We start from the raw sequence: 8,462 nt of genomic DNA on the forward strand, positions 1-8,462 counted from the left end.
ATACCCAAACCCGTACCCGACCCTACCCGTAGGGTACTAATAGGGAATGCATTTTGGCACTAAAACCCGAACCCGAACCAGACCCGATTTGTATATGTTAATTCCCGAAAACCCGAACCGGTTCCATACTCGGAACCGGGTTTTTCCAAAACCCGAAACCTAGTATTTCAAATGCCCGATGTATACCTGAAAAATACCTTAAAAAGTGCAAACTTTTAAAAAATCCAATTTATACCCGAAAAAACCTCAGAAAAAAACCCAAAAAACTCATTACTATGGTTTTCTCCATACCCGAACCCGGTTCCATACCCGAACCCGGGTATTTAAAAAACCCCCGATTTGTGCACCTCTAGTCACGACTAGTTTATAGCAAGATATAGACAAGACGAGTTAACTACCTATAAATTACTCGTATGGTTAATGTAAATCTGGTAACTTATCAGAAAGAGTTTATTAACAGTAAAATACTCGTATTGGGAATATAAACAAGGTAAACTAGTCACGACGAGTTAACTACAAATGAACTGCTCGTAAGAGTAATGTTTACCGGATAAACTTATCGAGACGAGTTAGTTACCAACAAAATACTCGTTTAATGTATATAAAGTAGTCGTTGACCAGTGTCTACTAGTAAAGACTAGTTAACCAAACAAACTAACCATTCCAGTTAGTGTTTTGTAAAACAAACCAGTTAGATGCATTTGGTAATCAAACACATCGTCGTAGTTAGTTTGATAAAATACTCGCGACTCTTAAGGTTTTATAATCTGCTATTCGCGACTAAAGAATATCTTATTTACTCGTGTGGCGCTGATTACAAGGGTTTAAACTTATTTAATCTTTACGAGTAGATATTAGTGAAACTGGTCGCTACGGTTAGTTTATAGACACGTGGCAAGTTTTAATTGATTATACAAACTACTCGTGAATAATCATAAACTGTTCGTCACGACTAGTTTATAATACCTATTTTGGGAATATGTTAAAAATGATACCTAAAACCTGATATACATAATTATAAATACCTATTTTGAGAATTTTCCCACATAAAAACTCTCTCCTATCCTCTTAACCACATCATTTTAAACCTAACCAATCTCAGTTTGACTATCTTCCTTAATTGGTTTATAATATTATTTTATTTTTGGAATGGTGACTTTCTCGTATTTAGATTATCACACTTTAGTCATATTTTACGTTGGCTTCAGAGTTTGGCTGGATGTTCTCCAAAAAATCCATACCGTTCGTTGTCACTTAACATCGTTGTGCCGCCAGAACAACATAACTATTTAGCGTAATATACAGGAAGACGAAAACCTAAATAGACTCGAAATCTAAACTGATAACCTTGTACAAGCTACCAGTAGCCACATGATTTAAGGGATTGGTTTATTATACTAGCCAATCAAAGAATAATAAATGAATATTTTTCTAAATATGTGTATACAAAAGATATTACAAGCCCGCAAATCACTAGCGGGTAGGTGGCTAGCCAGCATCTTGTTATATATTATTATCACTTCTTATTTATATGAGTGGAACCGAATCATCCTCTAAAAATTAAAAACCTCGTGTAGGTTCAATGGAAAGTGACCCGCATGCACCGCTTCTCTCCAATAAACATGTCGCCACCGCTGTCACCTTCCGCTCCGGTAGTGAAGATACCGCCTATTACCGGGGCAAAGGAACTGTTTGTCCGGTTTGGTATAGAGTCAAAGAAGCTTTGGTACCTTGCGGGACCCGCAATTTTCACGTCCGTGTGTCGGTACTCTCTCGGGGCCGTTACGCAAACGTTTGCGGGTCATGTTGGAACTCTCGATCTTGCGGCTTTTTCGGTCGAGAATTTGGTGATTGCTGGATTCTCGTTAGGGATCATGGTGCGTATGTGTTTGATAATTTATATAAAAGTTGTTATGGTGTAGGTGTTTATTGGTTCGGTTTTTGGTTTAACGAGGTTTTTTTTACGTGAAAGCGAAAACTGAACTGAAACCGATTCATATAAATCTGAACTAAACCGATAACGGAATTTGAGTTTGATTCGGTTACAGTTTCGTTTTCGGTCTCTTTTATGTTATTTGTTATTATTGAATTAAGCATGAAAATTAATTAAAATATAACTAAAAATTATTCCTACTTTAATGAAAAGGTAAAATTGTTAATAAGGTGTGAAACAGAAGGTTATAGGATCTTATAATCTCATATATTGCAACATTTAACATTTAGTTTTAAAAATAAAAAAAATGTAACCAGTGTGATCTAAATGATATAATTTAGATAAGCATGATTTTTATTCTATTTATTTAATTCGGATTATTTAATTTATTCGGTATATTTCACGATGTAATAACTTAGAAGTATCATTTTTGTCCTACTTTTTGTTTAAAGAATTAACCATTATTGGTTATTGGATCACGTGAAATAAATAAGATGGGTCTAAAATATTAGTGGGATATGCTGAACAATGAAATTTAAATAGTCAATATTAAAATATGTATTATGTGACTTATTCTATTTTAATCAAAACCAAAAACTAAATTTGTAATTTGATTGGTGTTTTTGTCAAATCATTTTCAAGCCGAATAATGAACACCTATAAATTCATCCAGCTTGTGTTTTTTAATGTATGTTTCAAACAACTGACAGCTCGGTATGGGAAGTGCGTTGGAGACGTTATGCGGGCAAGCATATGGCGCAGGACAAATCGATATGTTAGGCGTATATATGCAACGATCGTGGGTCATCCTACTAACCACGGCTCTTTTAATGGTGAAACTATACATTTTCGCGACCCCAATGCTATTGCTGATCGGGCAAACTGAAGAGATCGCACACGCGGCAGGGAAAGTGGCGTTATGGATGATCCCACAATTGTTTGCATACGCGTTAAATTTTCCTATCGCGAAGTTTTTACAAGCACAAAGTAAGATAATGGTAATGGCGTGTATCGCTGGGACCGCGCTCGTGTTACATACGGGGTTTAGTTGGTTGTTTATGTTAAAGTTGGGGTGGGGGTTGGCGGGTGGTGCGGTGATGTTGAACCTGTCTTGGTGGTTCATTGTGGTGGCTCAGTTGATTTATGTATTTAGTGGGTCTTGTGGTAGAGCATGGTCAGGGTTTAGTTGGGGTGCATTTACTAATCTTTGGAGCTTTGTCAAGCTGTCATTTGCTTCGGCCATTATGCTTTGGTAACACCACATGTTTTACCTTTTAAGTTTTACTGTTTTAAGTTTTAACCATGTACGGAATAACATTTTATACAATTCACTATTTAAAAATGTATATACACAAAATTGATATTGCTTGCTACATTTAAAAAAATATTTTTTTTGAAGTATGTTGAATTACTACATATATTTTTATCGGTACATTTTTCTTCTGTCCCATCCAACTAAGTTTACAGTGTGTTTTTTCATAAAACGGTACATCAGGTTTATGTGACTGGTTATTTAACGCTGTTTAGTTTTCTTTAGAAGTATATATATGCCTCACCCGTAAGCAGGGGCAGGGTAGTCGACGGCCACAGGTCCTACACCCTATTAGGCCCGAATTTTTATTTTTTTTTTAAATTATATGTACTTTTATGGAAAAAAAATGTATAATCAATGTTTCAACACAATTACATAACCAATTGTTTGGTCTAGTGGCAAAAGAGTATGACATCTAAACAAATGTTTGTGGGCTCTAGTCTTATTTGCGACATTTTTAAACTTATTTTTATACAAAAGTTTTTACATAACTCAAATCATAATCAAGTAAGCCCATTTAGCATTAAATTGTTTAGACCCAACAAAATATTAATATTACTTAAGGCCCAAAAAGATTTTCGCCTTCTCGGAGCCGGCTCTGCCGGTAGGTAGATGTGGCGTCTACTAGCTGTTAAACTACGTACAGAACTTATCGATAACTTTTTGAAAGTGAAAACATTTTTCGATCGGCAAAATTTAACTTGGTATTTTTATTTTACAACAAGGTATTTTATATGTATTATTTGTATGATACTATATTTAGAATTAAATGGATGTATAACGACTTGCATATAAAATTTTCTCTTTTGGGATAGCTTGGAGACATGGTACTTTATGGCGTTGATACTCTTTGCTGGATATCTACCGAATGCTCAAGTTGCTGTTGATGCACTCTCCATATGGTCAGTACTCAGTACTATACTAAATATGTTAAAACATGTGGTCTCTGTCGATAGAAAAGATATAATTTTATGTTCTATTATAATAATTATTAAGCTGATTCTAACTTCACGGCATTATTATTTATTAATTTATTTTGATTAATAATTTGGATGAAATAATATATGTTTTCTCCTCTCACTAAAAAATACATGTTTTGTTATTTAATTGATTGGAATTACTTCAAAGACAATTAAGTGATTAACTAGAAACAAAAAATAAAATAAAAAATTATATCAAATCTTTTAAAAACATATAGGTGACGTATTAAAGTTGCCGTTCTCTTCCGTTTGGTTTTTGCGTGACCTATATTTATGGCTGTCAGCTGCAAAGCTTGTTGACCGATTCCTTAAATATTTGTAATGTGACAGATACCATATATCTATAATCTGATAGGTATCAAAGTTGTTTTCAAACATGTTTCACTTTTTAGACAATAAGTTTTGTTTGTTTGTCCTGTGAACGCATTTGGACATGATTCTTTTCAAAGGTAGAAGTTTGAAGTCAAAAAAAAAAAATGCAAATGTGATTCATCTTTAGCTTAAGGAACACATGTAACACTTACCTTTAGCATATACTAATCTTTAGCTTATACTCCATCAACTACGCCTTTTGTATTTTTATTATCCCCGTCTTCAACTTTTGATAATGAGAGAGATGAGAAGGCATTAAGCTCAATGGTATCTTGATATAAATTATAAAATAGTGTCCTCTCCCCTATAACTAAACCAAATGATTGTGAGTTGATGTTTCGAGAGTGGTCATGAGGTTTTTCTTAGTGTTTTCTTTTGATGGATCTCGGGTCGAATCATGGCTCATGTATGCGTTTTAAAATATGGGTAACACCACTGTTAGATGGAATTGAACTTATGTGATAAAGCATGACAAGATTATGATCATTTGTGAAAGATGTTCACCCTTGCCACGGTAGTTGTCTAGTTGATGCCTTTAAAAAAATGGGAGATGACTGTTATGCTATGTTATTCTATAGTAAAAATAATATAAATTTAAATTTGATTAAGCTCTCAAAATTGGATAAACTATTCTTAAATTTGTTGTATAAAAGTTAAAAAAAAGTAGAAAAGTAAACGTATATGTCCTTTTTTCTTTAAAACGTGGACAGCAAGAGGGTATTTTTTTTTATCGAATGACAAATTTCTTTTAAACCTTTACGCACTTGAACTCAAGATATTCCTTTTTCAAACTCAGGTTTTTAAATCTTTTGTCTTTGTTAATAAATCTTCAACCATCAACCTCATTGGTACAGCAAGAGGTAGAGGTTATCAGCTTAGCATGAGATGACTGATCGATCACATGTGAATCCTGCAAATTTGAAGTGCCCCAACCGATGAAGTTATGTTATGACAAATTTTGTAGCCTGTTTAATAAATTGCTACTTTGTTTTTATTCGAAGAGAAAAAAATACTATGTGTGGGATTAATCTTTTAACAAGAACAAAAGACAATAAAAAGCAAAAAATATATGCACATCTCAATAATTTTATTTGTATAATTTAGTTGCTATTTTTTAATTAAAATTTTAAATCATTACGGTTTGCTATTTTTATGAATAAATCGCTTTTATTTTTTTCTTAATAAAAATTGTTTAATAGCTCATTTAAAAGCACAGTTATTTTTTAAATAATTACAATACAGAAATGCTATATTCTTTTTAAAATCTTGTGAAGGCAGAAATTAATCATTACGTACTAAAGAATATGACCAAAACCACGATGAAATAATTAGTGTTGACTTCTTTTATGCGTAATTGAGTTTAATTTCTCCTTTTCATGTTATTTTATTATTTTATTTTAACTCAAATAAATAGTTTTTGTTCCAAACATTGTTGCAGCACAAACATTGTTGGTTGGGCAGTTATGATAGCAATTGGATTTAATGTAGCAATCAGGTTAGTATCTACTTTCTAAAGAAACTCTTATAAACTCAACATTCTCCAAATATTTAAAATAATTACAAACAAATCCTAAAGTTAAATTTTGTTGCAGTGTAAGGGTGTCAAATGAATTAGGGGCTTCCCATCCCAGAGCAGCAAAATTCGCTATCGGGGTGGTTGTTATTTCCTCTTTTATATTCGGTACCATGCTCGCCATTCTCCTTATTATTTTCCGACATCAGTATCCGGCTCTCTTCGCTGACAGTTCAGAAGTTCAACAAGCGGTTTACACTCTCACTCCTTTACTAGCGGCTTGTCTTGTCATTAACAATATTCAACCCGCACTCACTGGTACACATGTTTGTTCATTGGTTTTCTATTTTTGAATATAATAAGATTTTGAAAGCATTAAAAGAGAAAACTTTGAAAAGATAATAATCATAATATAGGTTTTATGGACTTATTCTAATATTTAATCATCTTTAAATACTTTTTAATAAGGAAATATGTTATATAATAGTAATCAAGTTTGTTATAAAATAGTAACCAACAAGGAAACACTTCTAATAATGTCTCAAAATAACACTTTATAAATAAGTTGTTTTTCAAGTGGGACAATATAAATAACTCAGGGTAAAGCTAATGCTAGCCGCTAAAAGCTTCAACTATATTAGTATTCTTAATTAAAAAAATAACACTTTATGATTTAACATCATTATTTTTTTAGCGACTAAATGTTACATTATATAAGGTTTGAACCTTTAATCTCCTATTTTACATTTTAACCATTTTCATTCCATCAAAGTAGGAATGACAATATCATTATTTTTTAAGGGATGTTTTCGGCCTTGCCACTCAACAGTATCCAAAATAAAATTTAACAAGTTTTCTTACATTGTTAAAGCCTTGCGTGACATATGTTTAAATACTTATTTAGCTATGGAATCATATATAGTTGTATATTTTATATGAAGATGTAGGTGTTGCAATTGGGGCAGGATGGCAATCTATTATAGCTTATATAAATGTTGCATGCTATTATATCTTTGGCATACCTTTGGGACTAACTCTCGGATTCGTAGCTGATTTGGGCATAAAGGTTAGTTAGATCTTTAAATTATTCAATTGACATTTTCATACACTAATGAATTTGACTCGTCGTTTCAAAGAGGCATTTAAACAAAGTGTGATCGGTTATTATAGGGTATATGGATCGGCATGTTGACAGGAACTGTCGTACAAACACTCATTTTGTTCTTCATTTGTTACCGAACCAATTGGGACAAAGAGGTAATTTATATCACATCAATATTTTGCATTGTTAGTGAAGTTACTTGAATGTGTTTATTATCTTTGTAGGCCTCCTTGGCTGACAAGAGAATTAAAGAATGGTCGGGTCAAAGGAATGCTGTTGAAGTGCAATAAAAAGAGGGTTTTTTAGGGGTTGTTTCATATTAAAGGTTGGTAATGATTTTGGTGCATTTTGTGTGACATTTAATTAGTTTAATAAATTATTTATTTTCAAAAATGAAACTTAAATAATGCATAGTGTGATCATAGCATATGGAACATGTATTGATTTTTTTAAAAAAAAATTATTTTAGTTGGTTTGACTTTTCACCAAACTTGCCAACTTGCTATAAACAATGCAAATAAGTAAAATGCAATCTAATCTATTAATGTTGATGATTTTGTTATTATCATTTATATTATTGTAATTTGGAATTACAATGAATTCAAAGAGATTTCAAGTGTGATGAGATGTAGAGTATGAACTGTAAAGACCAAGATAATTCCAGATCTATGCGTAACACAAACGTTTAAAAAGACTAATTTATTAAAAGACAATTTTTTTATTAAACAATTAATTTATTTCAATCTAATAAAAAGACTCAATTACAATAAAGAGGCATATAAACGGGCAACAAGCTACGACGTCACCCCTTATTGAATGACAAAACCGATCCTACTAAAAACAAAATTATCGTTCTTCGGCGGTCGTTGAGTTACTGTGCCGACCCTCTGAACTCTTTTTAGAAACGTAGCAGCATCGGGGGCAAGAGACCCAAATGCATCAAAAGCAAAAGGAATGAATGTGTGTTGATTCTCTACACACGCATTCTCGTGCTTAGCAAATTTTCATGTTTATGTCTTTAGCACGGCCTACCTAGCAACAAACTCGAAGTCCCTAAGCCCGACAAGATGGGACACTCCAGTAAGGTCCACACAAGCATCCCCCCCCCCCCCCCCCCGCATATCCAAACACAAGAATGTCCGCTGGTCGGAGATTAGACCTTCCTTCACGCGGATCCGACAAGAAATTCACAGGAGCCTCTTTTCTTGCCGAGATTCCCGCCCGTTTTAACACATCACAAAGGACATCCC

The 8,462-nt window shown here is 33.1% G+C and overlaps 1 pseudogene across 1 annotated transcript; it reads left to right on the top strand.

The window, feature by feature from the left end:
- Nucleotides 1-1,519: 1,519 nt before the first annotated feature.
- On the top strand, nt 1,520-7,520 carry LOC143603657 (protein DETOXIFICATION 32-like; annotated as a pseudogene). Its single transcript, XR_013148105.1, has 8 exons — nt 1,520-1,877; nt 2,644-3,185; nt 4,061-4,147; nt 6,036-6,092; nt 6,190-6,428; nt 7,058-7,176; nt 7,281-7,367; nt 7,437-7,520. The product of XR_013148105.1 is annotated as a protein DETOXIFICATION 32-like (transcript).
- Nucleotides 7,521-8,462: the final 942 nt, after the last annotated feature.

The sequence above is a fragment of the Bidens hawaiensis genome, unplaced genomic scaffold (assembly GCF_021521415.1).
Source record: "Bidens hawaiensis isolate Kalapana, Puna unplaced genomic scaffold, B.hawaiensis_p1.1 tig00062347_1, whole genome shotgun sequence".
NCBI lineage: Eukaryota > Viridiplantae > Streptophyta > Magnoliopsida > Asterales > Asteraceae > Bidens > Bidens hawaiensis.